The 14,719-nt window shown below is 42.6% G+C and overlaps 1 protein-coding gene across 1 annotated transcript in view; it reads left to right on the top strand.

The window, feature by feature from the left end:
• TNPO1 (transportin 1) overlaps window positions 1-5,541 on the top strand; it is a 63,874-nt gene extending 58,333 nt beyond the window's left edge. Inside the window, exon 24 of the mRNA XM_066602918.1 lies at window positions 153-5,541. The gene's annotated coding sequence lies outside the window, so the exon portion shown is untranslated. The remainder of the gene's footprint in view (window positions 1-152) is intronic.
• The last annotated feature ends 9,178 nt before the right edge of the window (window positions 5,542-14,719 follow it).

Below are 14,719 nucleotides of genomic sequence, written 5' to 3'. Positions count from 1 at the left end.
GCTGTAATATGCTTGTCTGAAACTGGCCTAATGGTGCTGACTGCATTCAATGGATTTTACCATTTTTTTTTTTTTTTGTGTTCTTTTGGTGTTGATCACTAGGAATTTGGTAAACTGTCATGGTAACATTGTTCTTCTTTGTTTCCTTTTAGGTCCTTCAGTCTGGGAGACAGCGGGGGAGCCTCTGCACCCAGGGAAAAGCTACCCTATTGTAGGGGGGAAGGGCAAACCAGTAGGGAACACAGTACAATCCCAAAGCCTACTGGGAGGGGCGGGAGGGAGGTGTTGCCGTCACTGTATTAAGTCGATGTCGGGAAACGTTTAAACGTCTGGAGCCTATGTGGGTGGAAACATGTCTCCTTAACAATTCTGCACTGGATGTGAAGAAGCAAATTCTAATCGCCAAACAGCACATTCTGGTATACGGGGAAATGTACTTTAAATGAGTACCTTTAAAATTGGACTCTAAAGGGGGTGGAGTAAGAGAAAAATAATTTTTTGCACACTTCAGAGGAAATCTTCAGAATGGGGTTATAGCAGTAAATTGCATATATTTTAAAGCAAAGGGTTGCCTAACTATCCCACTAATTGGGAGTTCTGTGTTTGCATGTTAATGAAGACATAACTAGATGAAGTTGGCGAAGTTAAACACAGCTTGCTATGTGTATTAAGTGCAGGTAATTGCAATTGCACTTCAGATGCCTGTGACATCAGTTAAGATCTGCATAAATTGACATCAACAAAATGCCAAATTTAGTAATTTCTTTTTTTTTTTATGATTATATTTTTTTTTCTTTTCAGGAGGGAGAGTAACTTAGAATAAAACAAAAATGTAAAAAAAAAGAAAAACAAAACCTCCCTATTTTTAGTTTACTATAAATCTTTAATAGAAGTATATATTTTTTTAAGAGTCACTCCTTTGCTGAATGTTAATTTTTGCAGGGTTTTTGGCAGCAAAAACAAAATCTGAAAAACCAAGGCATTTGTTCTAATGTTTAAGATTGCAAAGTGCTTTGCACCTTAGTGCAGTGTCATGAGGATTTTCCTTGTTTAGGGGTCTGCAGTCCAGGATTCTTTCTAGTGGTTAAAAAAAAATTAAATAAAATTTAAAATAAACTTTAGTGAGTTAAGTAGCATGCTTGTATCACACATTAAGATAGGCCAACACGTACCCATATGCGCCAGGATTTTTTTATTTCTGTTTACAGGTGAAATATGCATTAATTGTCTGTCTTTAGGTTTTGTTTTTTTAGGTATAATTTGAGGATATCTACATTTTAAGTGCTGCAGAGTACGGTTAGACCTTAGCCCTTAACCTATCAATAGGGCCTGCCACACTGTATTGCAAGCCTATCTGATGGAAAGAGGTCTAAACAACAATAAAGTGATATCTCCAGCATCTGTCAATTTGAGAAGCAAAGCGAAACAAAAAAAAAAATGTATTGTATCACAATGTGGAAAACTGATCTACTTGTGGAAAACCTCGTTGCCTCTGTGCTGTCAGTGTGGTGTGCTTTTTGCATGGTTAAATACTAGTGATTACTACAAGTTCTGTGGAGTAAGATCAGTCTAAAAGGATGAATATATGTTAGGTGGCGCATTTTGAAAACTGTAGACATCGAGGTAAATTGCTATAATTCTAGTGATTTTCACTTTAATGTATTACCCCCTTTTTTTTGTTTCTTTTCTTTTTTTTTTTTTTTTTTAAAGCATGATCATATACCATTAAGCTCATACTAGCAGGGTATCTATCTGCTGTCTATTGGCGCATGCTGGTGGCCCTTTGTACCCTAAGCAGATACATTGGGGTGCAAATCAAAATAGCATCAGAATGAAAGATGGGTTCTGGTTCCCCTTTATTTTCTTCCCCCATTTCATTTTGTTCCGCTTTTTGTTGCTTTTCTTCACTTGTATTCCTGTGAATAAACCCTTATTAATTTAACCTTTTATTTTTCTTTCCATGTGTATTTTCTTACGTACTGTGAATGTGAAAATTTTTTAACTGGCACTCTTAACGAAGGTGTCCGTGTAAAAGTGCAAGTCTTTATTAATTCAGATTGCCTCAGTGGTATCCCATGATGATAAAGAAATCTACTTTCGAGACAATTTTGTTAACTCTGCCGGTCAGAGTTAAACCAACACTCTCCATTTTCTTAGAGCAGATTCTATAAAGCTTGCAAGCAATGTTAAGCCATAACCATTTTTCTATATTTGTTCAATTCGTTTAGCGAAATAAACATTTGTAATCTATTTTGTAAAGCGAAAAAAAATCCCTAATTTGCATGGTTTTATTCGTTGACGATTTTGAGGTGAAAACTATTGCACTAAACCTTAACCTAACAGGAGACGAAAGGACTAAAAATTAAAGGCAACGTAGTTAAAGGATTAAAGGACATATATAATGCTGCTGCATAAGAATGGGGGGGGGAAAGGGGGCACAAGTGGAATTGAGTTGGCGGTTAATTTCAAGTTTATTCCAGTTTTAATTCAAGAGTTGCCCTGCAATCTAATTGGCTGTCATAAACAATGACTGCTCCTGTTAATCTTGATAAAAGCGAATTTTGACTTTAAAGAAGAAAAAAAAAGCAATTTTACTTGATGGGTCATTTTCTTTCGGAGCAGCAATCAAGGTGGAGATGGGATATGCACTAGTGTTTTTAGTGGTTTTTTTATTTTATTTTTTTAGAATTTTGCATGCCAAAAACATGCTCTTAGTTGAAATATTACAAATCTACCAAACTCAAAAAAAAAATAAAAGTTAATTGTACAAATGTAGTTTATACAAGAAAATGCAGGTCAGCAATCAAATGTCCCTGTGCGTCCATTACCATATTTGTCTGTCTCCTGGAAATCTGAGAATGAGAAATAATAAAACCATTCAAATGCAAAAAAAAATATTTTATAAGGGGAAAAACGGGTCATGTCATGGATATTTTCAGTGTTTTTTGTTTTTAAATTTAATCTCACAAAAAGCCATTTTTTGACACTGTAATATCAATCCGCTTTAATGATCACAGGAGACAGGGTTGCCTTTTTCAGTTTAACCATCAATAGTTCCTTGATTCTTGCATCATGGGATATATTAAACTTCTTACTATTGTGGTCTAGTCTTGACAGTTTTTGAATGTCAATGGAATGTTTATAAAATTGTGGGTCTTTGTCTTGTTACATTCCAGTGTTTCTGCCTCTTGGCATGCTAAAAGCACGGCTTACAATGTCTGTCTCTCACACTGAATAAAGTGCTGTTAGAGTGCTAAACTACAGAAATAGCCGCTGCTATGTGATGTAGATTCTCTACTTGAATATTTTTATGTTGTAGGAACCTCAGGAGGTCTGTGTTTACTGTTTTTATATCTACCTTTCCTGTTTGAGCTTCCCCATTTAGAAGGACTCTAACCATGATCGAAAAAACTGCCCATCAACCTAAGTTGGTAACAGAAAGCATACTCTTCCTAAGCCACACAAATGATATGGTCACTCTATAATGAAAACTCGGGTTCACTTAGAAGCTAGTTTGGTGGTGGAGAATGTTTGTTTGCTAAAGGGGTTTCCAATGATTTTCAGCATCTCTCCACTGTAGAGTCATTACAGGGATGCCCCCCATTTTTTTGTATTTTTTTCTTTTTCCATTACTTTTAAGCCCTTTTTCATCTTTTTTTTTTTTTTTTTTTTTTAAACTTCATGGTTAAAGCACTCAATATAGAACAGAGCTGCCATTACTATCCCACGGTCCAATTGATAGGTTTTTAAGGTGGCTGATGGGATCCGACTTGCTCAGACACTAAAGTTTGGCTGGTATTGGATTTGTTTCTTGGTGAATAACCCTTCCAGAAATATGCAGTGCTCAAACTGGTGGATACACTGCTACACACAGCTCTGGGAAGGCACGGTAAGTATTGTCAAACTAGATGTGTCCTTTCTTGACTTTCCTCTTGGCTCAAGGTGAGTGGTGCATTATGGAAAAAGACTAACACTTGCGATACAAATCCCTGACAGAGTACCACAACTATCTTTTTCGTGTTTGTGTGTCACCCTGTCCCCAGGCTGCTCATCTTGTGCTGCTTATGAGCCAAGAGGAAAGGTGACAAAGGACACATCTGTGCACTCAATGTGGCAATTTGTGAATTCCAAAGCTTTCCTGCCTTCACCATTGACTGACTTCTCTCCCTTTTTTTTGAAGTTTTTGATTAACTAAAAAAAAAAAAGAAAATAAATTCCATATATTTACTCCTAAAAAATCCATTCTTTCATCCAGCGACCTCTTTTTAAGGAAAGCTTTTGAGAGGGATAGCTGTAAATGAAAGTTGCCACATGAAGTGTGCTCATTTGTGTTCTTCACATCATTCACCATGCTTCTTTTAATGTTTTATTGTTGCCATTTTGTCTCTTCCAAATGTCTTGTTTAAAATTGCCCATAAATGGAGCAATTTTAACTACTTGTGCTTTTGTTGACTACCCGTACTAAAACAGCCTGTATGTATCTTGAGTGTCAAGACGGCTTGTCTTTTGTCACGTTTTTTTAATGGGGGAGTCGCCAAGTGTCAGCCCGAACTAAAGTGTGGTTAGACTATGACCTTGTGCCTGTTTAAACACTCCCTGATTCATACTTCTGATATTTGTCCCTGGGGGTCTTGGCAAAGGGCTGGACACCCATTTTTGAGTAGCTATTAATCTTCTATACGTGTTACTCTTAAACTGAAAATAGATGGTTCTGAAGCATTGTCCAGGTGCGCTCTGGAGGTAGTTTATGCCGGTTAATGAATGTGACTAATCTCTAAATCAAAAGAATGTTTTATTGTCCTCTATAGAAACCTAGTCTTGCTCAGGATCCTGAGGGCAAATTTAAGGACCACTTTCCTTAGGGGCTACTTCAAAGCACTATGTTTGGAATAGATAGCCATCCGTAATCTAATCGTAACACTGTGATTTAAGAACAGTTCAAACAGCCATGTGATAAAACAATCAAAGTTATATTTTTCTAAAGCAATATGCACATACATAAAGAAAGGGAATGGCACTTCTCATTAGCACGTCCACAGTCCTTTTGATATGGGCACATAATATGGTTGCATCTTTCTGCTGGCAACTTAGGTTGAGTGCATTACTGAATAAAAGCTTTATATCTGATTGTTTCCTTACCTTACACTTATATCCTCATGCAGTCTAGTACAGGCTCATGTAACCTGTGGCTCTCTAGCATTGGACTGGACAGTCCGGTGTTGACAGGACATACTTGGAGATGAAGTTCAATATTTGGAGAGCCACAAGTTTCTTACCCTCCGGTCTAATAAATTAAGCGATATTTCTCAAGTTTGCCTCTGCTTATTGAACTACACTTTAAATAATAAAAAAAACAAACTTATGGTTTTAGTTTTTGATAAGCTGCTGAATTTTAAACATTTTTGGGGCCACCAAATATTTTGGATCATGCAGAGAATATATATTGTACTGTAGTAATTTTGTATTTACATTTGTATGATGTGATAATAGATGTGAATGTTAATCACTGCTTGGCTGTGTTAATAAAGTCGTTTAAGTACATGGTGTTGTATTTTTATTTATAAGATATTGAAGACACATCAAAGCTATTTCAGCATCTAATTTCTAAAGGATTATGAAGTTTTGAAAGTATAAGAACTGTTGCTGATCTGTTGGACTTATTTGTAGAAGAATCCACTGCACAGAAAGTGCTTGATGTTGGGTTCTAGAAGTCCACTAAAGCACCTAGCTTGCTTAACTTTTTAGAGATGACTTCAGAATCGGCTGCCTTGTGTGTACATAAATAACATCATCTTTGGCCATTATATGACTTGTAGCCTGTAATTTTTCTCTTTTCCCCTGCTGTAGCCTGTAATTTTTCTCTCTTTTCCCCTGCTGCAGCCTGTATCGCAGTTCTCTCAGGACTGGTGGGAGAAGCCTGGCTGCTGCTCTATGTATTTGAGCACATTACAGACAGAACAAGGTCTGCAGTTATGCACACTGCAATATGTAACATCATGTAGAAATGTAAAACAGTACTGAGCAGTGGAGATGTGAATGAGCTACAAGCAGATAAGTGACAATCACCTCCTGCACAGTGTCTGTCTCTTTCATCACTTTGCTCTCTATACAATTTAATAAGCACTCATCCACCTCTTAATGTTGAAGTGTCCCATCACTTCATAGTTTGTGTTCACAGCCAAAAAAAACATTATGTAAATACCAGCAAACCTTCTAGCACAGTGGCTATCATATGAGCACAATTTGTTTAAAAAGTTAGTCAATATTATTGCATTCACTTGCGGGGTAGAATAATTATATAAGTTGGCTCACATTCTGCTTATTGCTATGCTGGGCTCTACTGTGAAATAAAAATACTGATTATTGTACAACTTGCTTCCTCATGTGAAAAGCAGTCAATATTTATGCCTCACTTAGAATATTTGGGTAATATGTTTTTTTCTGGTTTGTGAGATTTCTTAATTGCTTATAGTTTATTCACTCTGCAAAACAGAAATGTGAACATTGTATTGACATCACGAGCCAAGAAAAGTTCTCTATATACTAACAAATTTGTTATGCTTTGCCAAATTGTTCCTAATCTGCTCTACCAGGGGAAAGAAGTTCCTGATGCTTTAGTTCCCCTGTACCTTACACGTCACCATGAAGGACTTTAAGTCCATCTATAATTCCCGCTCATACAGTTATGTTTAAAACTCCAGACCTATCGTGTGTTGACATTTAGAATGGCTGTGTTCACTGAACACGTGGAACTCGGCTAATATATAAAGGAAACTAATCTCTGGATTGGAGGTATAGATTAGTAGGCCCTGTGCGTAGATGTCTTATTTGTGAATGGTAATTCACCACTCTAACCTGGATGGAGTTCGCCCATAAGGCCCTCACTATGCACACCATAATGATTATATAAAGGAGGGCCGACATCTGGCAACCTTGTCTTGTACTGTTGATGGCAAATGAAGGGGAAAGGCAGCCATTGACCGTAGCCGATTTGCATTGGAGATAAAAATAAAGCCATGATCTGAGTTATTGTGTACGCTTTCTCACCTGCAATAGCCTGCTTCACATAACCCTGCCTTACCAATGGTTAAATCAAGTGGGCCATGCAGCTAGACATGACAGCTTGAGGGGAGGGGGCAGGAAAAAGGTAGACTCCACTTACGCCTTGCACATCACCTACATAATCTCTACTAGCCTTAATGTTTTCTTTCTATGTCCACCTCTTAATGCACTACATCCACATCAGCCCTGGTCTCCTTGCCGATGCATAGCTCACATGTTCTTCACTTTCCTCAAATGTCTCCATTTCCATCACACTGCCAAGAAATACCTGTCGCCCTCACAAATCTCCCAATCATCTGCTCACCCTTGCTACCCTACTTCCATGTGCAGGGGCCACCTCTCCCAATCCTGACCCTTCCTCTACTGCTCCCTACCAAAGCACCCCTTCCCTACCAACCCAACCATTAGCCCACGTACACACACCGTTGGCTTCTTCTAGTGCACCCGCTGGAACTCCCAGTCCACGTGCAATAAACTCCAAACTATCCACGACCTCTTCACCACTCCTTACTGTCACTGAAACGTGGATATAGCTGATTCTGCCTCCCCTGCTGCATTTTCTTATGATGGCCTGCAGTTCACTCACACCCCCCAGATCAGATGATAAGCACTGGATTGCACTTTCTAAGTCATTCTCCCAGTCATTTGAAGTTCACATCCTATGACTCTTCTGTCCGTTGTCCTTGCATGTTGCAGTTATCTACCGGACCCTGGGTCCCACCTGCCTGTTCCTGGCCCACTTTGCAGCTTGGCTCCCCCCGTGTGAAATCCCTACCTTCATCCTAGGTGACTTCAACATCTCTACTAATGACCCCATTTGCCTCCCAGCTTTTAACACTCCCCTCCTCCCTCAGCCTATTGCAGCTCTCTGACTCCCCTACTCACAGAGATGGCAGCACTTTCAACCTAATTTTCCTCTGCTCTGCCTCCCACTTCACAAACTCCCACTCTCTGATCACAACCTCCTTGGCCCTATCGGGCATTCTACCATCTCCCTTCCTAGACCCTCCCACCTCTTGTACCGATAGGAACCTCCAGATCGTCCACATGCAACAGTTCGCTGAGATGTTAGTCTTTCCTGTCCCCCATCTCTCCCATGCCCCAATCTGGCTGCTGGACATTACTTCACCACTCTGATGTGCCCTTGATGAGGTGGCACTCCCCGTGACCCAAGCCGTTCACCACAGACCATGGCACACTTGGCTCGCATCCCAAATGTGCTTCATCCGGTGGTGCTCTAGATGTGCTGAACGGCTGTGGAGAAAGTCAAAACAACCCTTGAACTTCCCACACTTCAAATTTATGCTCAAAACTTACCGCGCTCTACCACGCCCCTCCAAGACAAAACCAAAAAATTGCGCAGAGTGTGAAAAAGGTTGCCTTCCATGTATAATAGACAGCTAGGCAAGGCATGCATATCCAAACGAGTTAAAGAGGAATTAGGCAGTTTTATGGAGGATGTTAGAAAGCTGGTTAAAGAGGAGGTCCGTTCAGCTTTGATATGACACAGCGCAGATGATGGCAGCATCAGGGTCCAGGCGCCACAGGCCTCCTTTATAGTCCAGAAAGATATTCTGAAAAAAAGTTCAGTAATTTTGGACTTTGAAGAGCAGCCAGCTCCCAAGGAATTCTTGGACGAAGACTAATACAAAAAAATAGATTTGTTTCAGCAAGAGGATCTTTCAGAGCTCATAAAATACATGAGGGCCACCGTCAAGGAAATCTCGGACAATTCAAGATGAAATTTTCGGAGGTTTAGGGGAAAGGCGTAGTCATACTTTCCCTGTCCATAGAAATATATCAAAGATAATCCAGAAAGAATGGAGCAAACCCGACGTAGGGTCCTTTTTCCACCTGAGGTGTTACAAGGCGCTATCCATTCGAGGAGGATATGTGTGCAAATTGGGAGGAAATACCCAAGGTGGCTGTAGCCAAACACACAACACTGCCATTTGAGGATGCCACACAACGGAGGGACCCTATGGACTGGAAAATGGAGGGTCTCTTGAGGAGGACCTGGGAAGCAGCAGTAGCCTGCTCAGATCTAGGGTAGCGGCCACTTGCGTGGCTAGAACCCTAGGGGGATGGTTGGAGGTTTATTTATCCAACAAAACGCCAAGAGAACAAATTCTGGATTCCCTCCCGATCCTAAAGATGGCTACAAATTTTTTGGCAGAAGCTGTAAAACTCTTGGCACGAACAACGGCACTATCCAACTTCACCAGAAGGGTGCCGTGGTTAAAATCATGGTCAGGTGACCTAGCTTCTAAAAGCAAACTATGCTCACTCCCCTTCCACGGGCAATTTCTATTCGGTCCGGATCTGGACAAGATCCTTGAGAAAGCAGCCGACAAGAAAAAAGGGTTTCCGAAGGAAGAGCAGCAAAAGAGGAAGGCACTTTTTTCAGACCCCAGCGCAACACTCCAAACGTTACAGGGGAAAAAGCAAGACTGGTAGATGGAGTTACCCTAAAGGGGGTAAAGGGAGGATTTTCCTCTTTAACCCTCACCAGGGGGACGTGACCAAGCAAAAACCCTGATGCCATCCCAGTCAGGGCGAGACTAGGGAGCTTCACAGAGAGATGGGCTGCAATCTGCGAGAGCTCTTGGATCCCTGAAATTCTGCAACATGGATACAAACTAGAGCTGGGATCCCATCCTGAGAGAAAATTCGTAACTACAGGGGGCTCAACACATCAATTGCGCTTACTCCAACAAGGGGTTCAAGACCTGTTATGTTTAAAAGCAGTATCTTCAGTACCACAGAAAGAAGAAATCAGGGGTCATTACTCCAGGCTCTTTCTGATAAAGAAACCTTGCAGGAAGTCGCACATGATTATCAACCTACAACCCCTGAACACGTACATCAAGTATCGGAGATTCAAAATGGAGTCGATATCCTCAGCGGTGAAGCTAATAGGAAGAAAGGCATATATGGCATTCGTAGATCTAAAGGATGCGTACTTCCATGTACCAATCCACACCGATTCCCAAACATTTCTAAGATTCGTGCTAAACATGGGAAGAGGAACAAAACCCTTCCAATTCGGATGCCTTCCCTTCGGGATTTTGTCAGCTCCCTGAATCTTTTCGAAGATCATAGCAGAGCTAGCAGCCTACTTGAGACAGAAATCGATCTTGATCGTGCCCTACCTGGACAACCTCTTAGACATTCCAGTTGTTCCACTAGAAGTTCCTTGGATTCTGCTAACAGCCCTTCATCTGCTCCAATTCTTGGGTTTGGGAGAAATCCATCCTCAACCTCACCATAGAAAAGTCGTTCCGAGGCATCATGCTCAACACAGAGAGCCAATGCTCCTTCCTCCCAGAGTCAAAGGTTCAGGGAATGCAACTACTGGTCAGAAAATTTCTGGGAAAAAAACCTGTACAATCCAAGAAGCCATGTCCCCTCTTAGGGAGCCTGACCTCTTGCATTCAAGGGGTAGCCTGGGCTCAAGTGCACCCTAGACTTCTTCAAAACGCAGTTCTTTCAGTCTGGGACAGCAGGCGGTCCTCTAGGGACAAGGATGCGCATAGAGAATTCAGTAAAGGTGTCCCTGAGCTGGTGGATGTCATCTGTGAACCTGTCGAAAGGAGTTCACTGGATTCAGAATCGAGCTATATGTGTCACAACGAATGCGAGTGCCTGGGGCTGGGGAGCCCACGTAGGAGACTAGTTTCTGCAGGGGTCATGGCCTTCAGGTGAAAAATCAATCATCAAATTACAGAGAACTCCGGGCAATTTGGGAGACTCTTCAGTGTCTAGGAAAAACTGTTCACAATCAGCATCTAAAAATCCTATCAGGCAATACCACAGCAGTAGCCCACATTCGGCATCAAGAAGGAACAAGGTTCCCAGCCTTGCAAGATGCCTCACAGAAGATGTTTCACTGGGCGGAAGCTCGAGTACTGTCAATTTCGGCAACACACCTAAAGGGTGCATTGAATCAGAGGGTGGACTTTGTCAGCAGAAGGCCTATAGACCCCGGAGAGTGGTCTCTCAGGAAGCCTTCAAGATTCTGATGGACAGGTGGGGGTTCTCACAGATCGACCCTATTTGTGGCAAGAGAAAACTACAAAGTAAAGAACTACTCCCTCAAGCCAGGGTATCAACCGAGAGTAGTAGATGCCCTAAATCAAAACGGGCAGAAAATTAGTCCTATGCATTTCCTCTAATACTGAGTACTCCAGTACTTCCGTTCCCAGAGGTGTACACTAATCCTAGCGGCTCCATTCTGGCCCAGGAGGAGCTGGTTCGGACTCCTAAAAAACTTAAGCTTACAGGATCCAGTCCTCCTTCCTATCCAAGTAGACCCACTAACACAGGGCCCTCTAAACCACTCAAACATAGACAGGTTCCACTTGGCAACATGAATTTTCAAGAATCCATACTGATAAGGAAAGGATTCTCCAAAAAGGTAACCCAGACCTTACTGTCTAGCAGGAAAGCAACAACTAACAGTATCTACCAAAAGGTCTGGAAGAAGTATATCCTATGGGGTCGGGAGAGGAAATTCCAGGTTTCTTCCCTGGACATCCCCACAATTCTGGAATTTGTGCAGGAAGGCCTGGATATGGGCCTCTCCTCAAGCACACGGAGGGTCCAGATAGCGTCCTTTAGTGTCCTGTTCGACACCAAATTATCCAAAGTTCAATGGGTCAGTAGGTTCTTGACAGAGGCAGACAGGCTGAGACTAAGAACTACAAATCTATTCCTTGACTGGAACCTAAATTGGATCCTCAGGGCCCTGTCTTCGAACCCATTTGAACCAATAGTATCACTCTCAATAAAAATACTAACAATAAAAACAGTCTTCTTAGTGGCTATTACTTCAGCCAGGCGGGTTAGTGAACTACAGGCTCTATCTATCCGCAACCCCTTTCTTAAAATCACCAATACTAAAATAGTGTTTAAATCGGACCCAGCTTTTATGCATAGGGCGCAGGATGTAGTGATTCCCTCGTTTTTTTGATAACCATAGGGACGCTCGGGAAAGGGAATTCAACTATCTGGACGTCAGGAGAGCAGTCCTGCGATACATTAACGCCACGAATTAGTGGAGACGGGATGACAATTTGTTTGTCCAATTTTTTTGGCCCAAATAAGGGAAGGAAAACGGCAAAAAGCTCCATAGCCAGATGGATCAGTTTGGCTATTACAGAAGCTTATAAAGCATTAGATAAAGAGGTCCCCTCGGCACTTAAAGCCCACTCCACAAGGGCAGTAGCCTCTTAATGGGCTGAACATAGATCAGCGTCCGTAGAACAAATATGTAAGGTCACAGTATGGAAAAGGCTGCATACTTTCATTAAGCATTACAGGGTAGACATGTGGTTAGATGAGGACTAGGCCTTTGGTCGTAAGGTCCTCTTGGCGGCGATCTCATCCTGAAAAATTTTTTGAGTCGGTACGTCTCAGGTGGTGCTGTTGTGGAGACGATTGGGAAAAGGTAGATTATACCTACCCGATAATCGGGTTTTCAGTAGTCTCTACGACAGCACCCGTACATTCCCCCCCCCCCCCCCCCCCAAAGGAAAATATATAATTTAATTTCCATTTATGAAGACATAAGTAAATAATTTTACTTTAAGCTCCTACACCCGGCACTTCGTTAGAAATCACTGTTGCCGGTGTGTTCCTATCCTATCAGGAGCAGGCTATCTCAGGTGGTGCTGTCGTGGAGACTACTGAAAACCTGATTATCGGGTAGGTATAATCAACACCTTCCACTCCCTCAGCTCCAAAGAACAGGCCCCTGTGACGGATCTTAATGCTGGAGTACTAGCCGCCCATTTCAAAGAAGAAAATCAATAATATCTGAAAAGAAATCGAACATTACACTCCTAGCCCCAATCCTGGTCACCTCAGCACTGCATTTATCACTCAGTCACTAGCTATAGTAGAAGCAACGACGGAGGAAGAAGTCTCCAGACTGCTTTCTGCTGCTTGCCTTACCATCTGTGCCAGCGACCCTCACATTTCCTCTGATCTTTTTCCCTAGCTGTCATTACACCCCTCACCACTCCTCACCACTATCTTCAACTTCTTCCTAAGCTGAGGCATCTTCCCCTCCACTTTCAAGCACGCCATCATTTCCCCTCTGCTAAAGCAACCGACCCTTGCCCCGACTGACGCTGCTAACTCCCAAACCATCTCAAATCTCCCCTTCGTCTCCAAATTACTAGAATGTCAGTTCTATTCTTGCCTCACATGCTTTCTCTCTGAAAACTCTGCTCAACCCACTACAGTCTGGCTTCTGCCCCCTACCCTCGACCAAAACCGCCCTCACAAAAGTATGAAACTACCTCATGCTGGCCAAGTTAAAGGGCGACTACTCCCTACTAATCCTTCTGGACCTCTTCGCTGCATTTGACATGGTTGACCACAACTACCTCCTTGCTATGCTTCGCTCCATCGGCCTACAGGACACTGCTCTTTCCTGGTTTTCCTCCTACACCTATGACTGCTTATTCAGCGTCTCCTTTGCTGGCTGTACCTCCCCCCTGCTTCCCCTCGCTGTTGGGGTCCCCTAGCTCTTGGTCCTCAGACCCCTTCTCTTCTCTATCTACACAGCCCCAATAAAACAAACCATCCGCAGATTCGGCCTCCAATACTACACTGACAACACCCAACTATACACCTTTTCCCGTGACATCTCAGCACCTTTCCTTCAAAACATCACCGACTGTCCACTGTTTCTTAATACTATCCTCCCTTTTTCTCAGCCTTAACCTCTCAAAAACTGACCACCTTATCTCTTTGCCTGCCCACCTCCCCCGCACATCTCCTTCTCAGTATCTGGCACTATCGTAACCCACAGACAGCAGACCCACTGCCTTGGGCTCACACTGGACTCTGTCATGGAAACCAACTCGGTTCTTCTGATTTCACGGTCTGTTCCAAATTGGTTGTATATTAGGTTGTTACGAGCTTGTAGAGAGAAATAAGACAGACACCAGCATCTTGTGGTATCGAAGTAATTATCTATTAATAGCATCATGGTACATTTTATTTATATAGTAACAAGAGATACATACCCTTAAAATCATAAGAATTCAGAATAGGTTCTAATTTCTAACAATTAACATGTTAACTACTTAAGGTGTGTGTTCCTGTTAAAACAAGTGATTTCTAAGAAACAAGGAGAAATGAAACTTGTACTGTGATCATTAGCCTAAGGCTGCATTCAGACGAACGTATATCGGCTCGGTTTTCACGCCGAGCCGATATACGTTGTCCTCGTGTGCAGGGGGGGGGGGGGGGAGGATGGAAGAGCCAGGAGCAGGAACTGAGCTCCTGCCCCCTCTCTGCCTCCTCTCCGCCCCTTTGCACTATTTGCAATGGGGAGAGGTGGGGGCGGGGCTAATTCTCGGAACTTAGCCCCGGCCCTGGACCGCCTCCCCCCATTGCAAATAGTGCAGAGGGGCGGAGAGGAGGCAGAGAGGGGGCGGGAGCTCAGTTCCTGCTCCTGGCTCTTCCATCCTCGCCCGCACACGAAGACAACGTATATCGAAAAACCGAGCCGATATACGTTTGTGGGAATGCAGCCTAAAAATGCATAGGTGGGTGTGAGCAGTGCAGGGGGCCCGAAGTCGCTCCCAGGCCATTTTTGTTTTCCCTGAGAACGATGTGAAGGAGAGAATACAAGAATCTTGCC

This window comes from Eleutherodactylus coqui, chromosome 5, assembly GCF_035609145.1.
Source record: "Eleutherodactylus coqui strain aEleCoq1 chromosome 5, aEleCoq1.hap1, whole genome shotgun sequence".
In the NCBI taxonomy this organism is placed as follows: Eukaryota; Metazoa; Chordata; class Amphibia; order Anura; family Eleutherodactylidae; genus Eleutherodactylus; species Eleutherodactylus coqui.
Note: the sequence above shows the minus strand (reverse complement) of the source record. Positions and strands in the feature narration are given on the sequence as shown.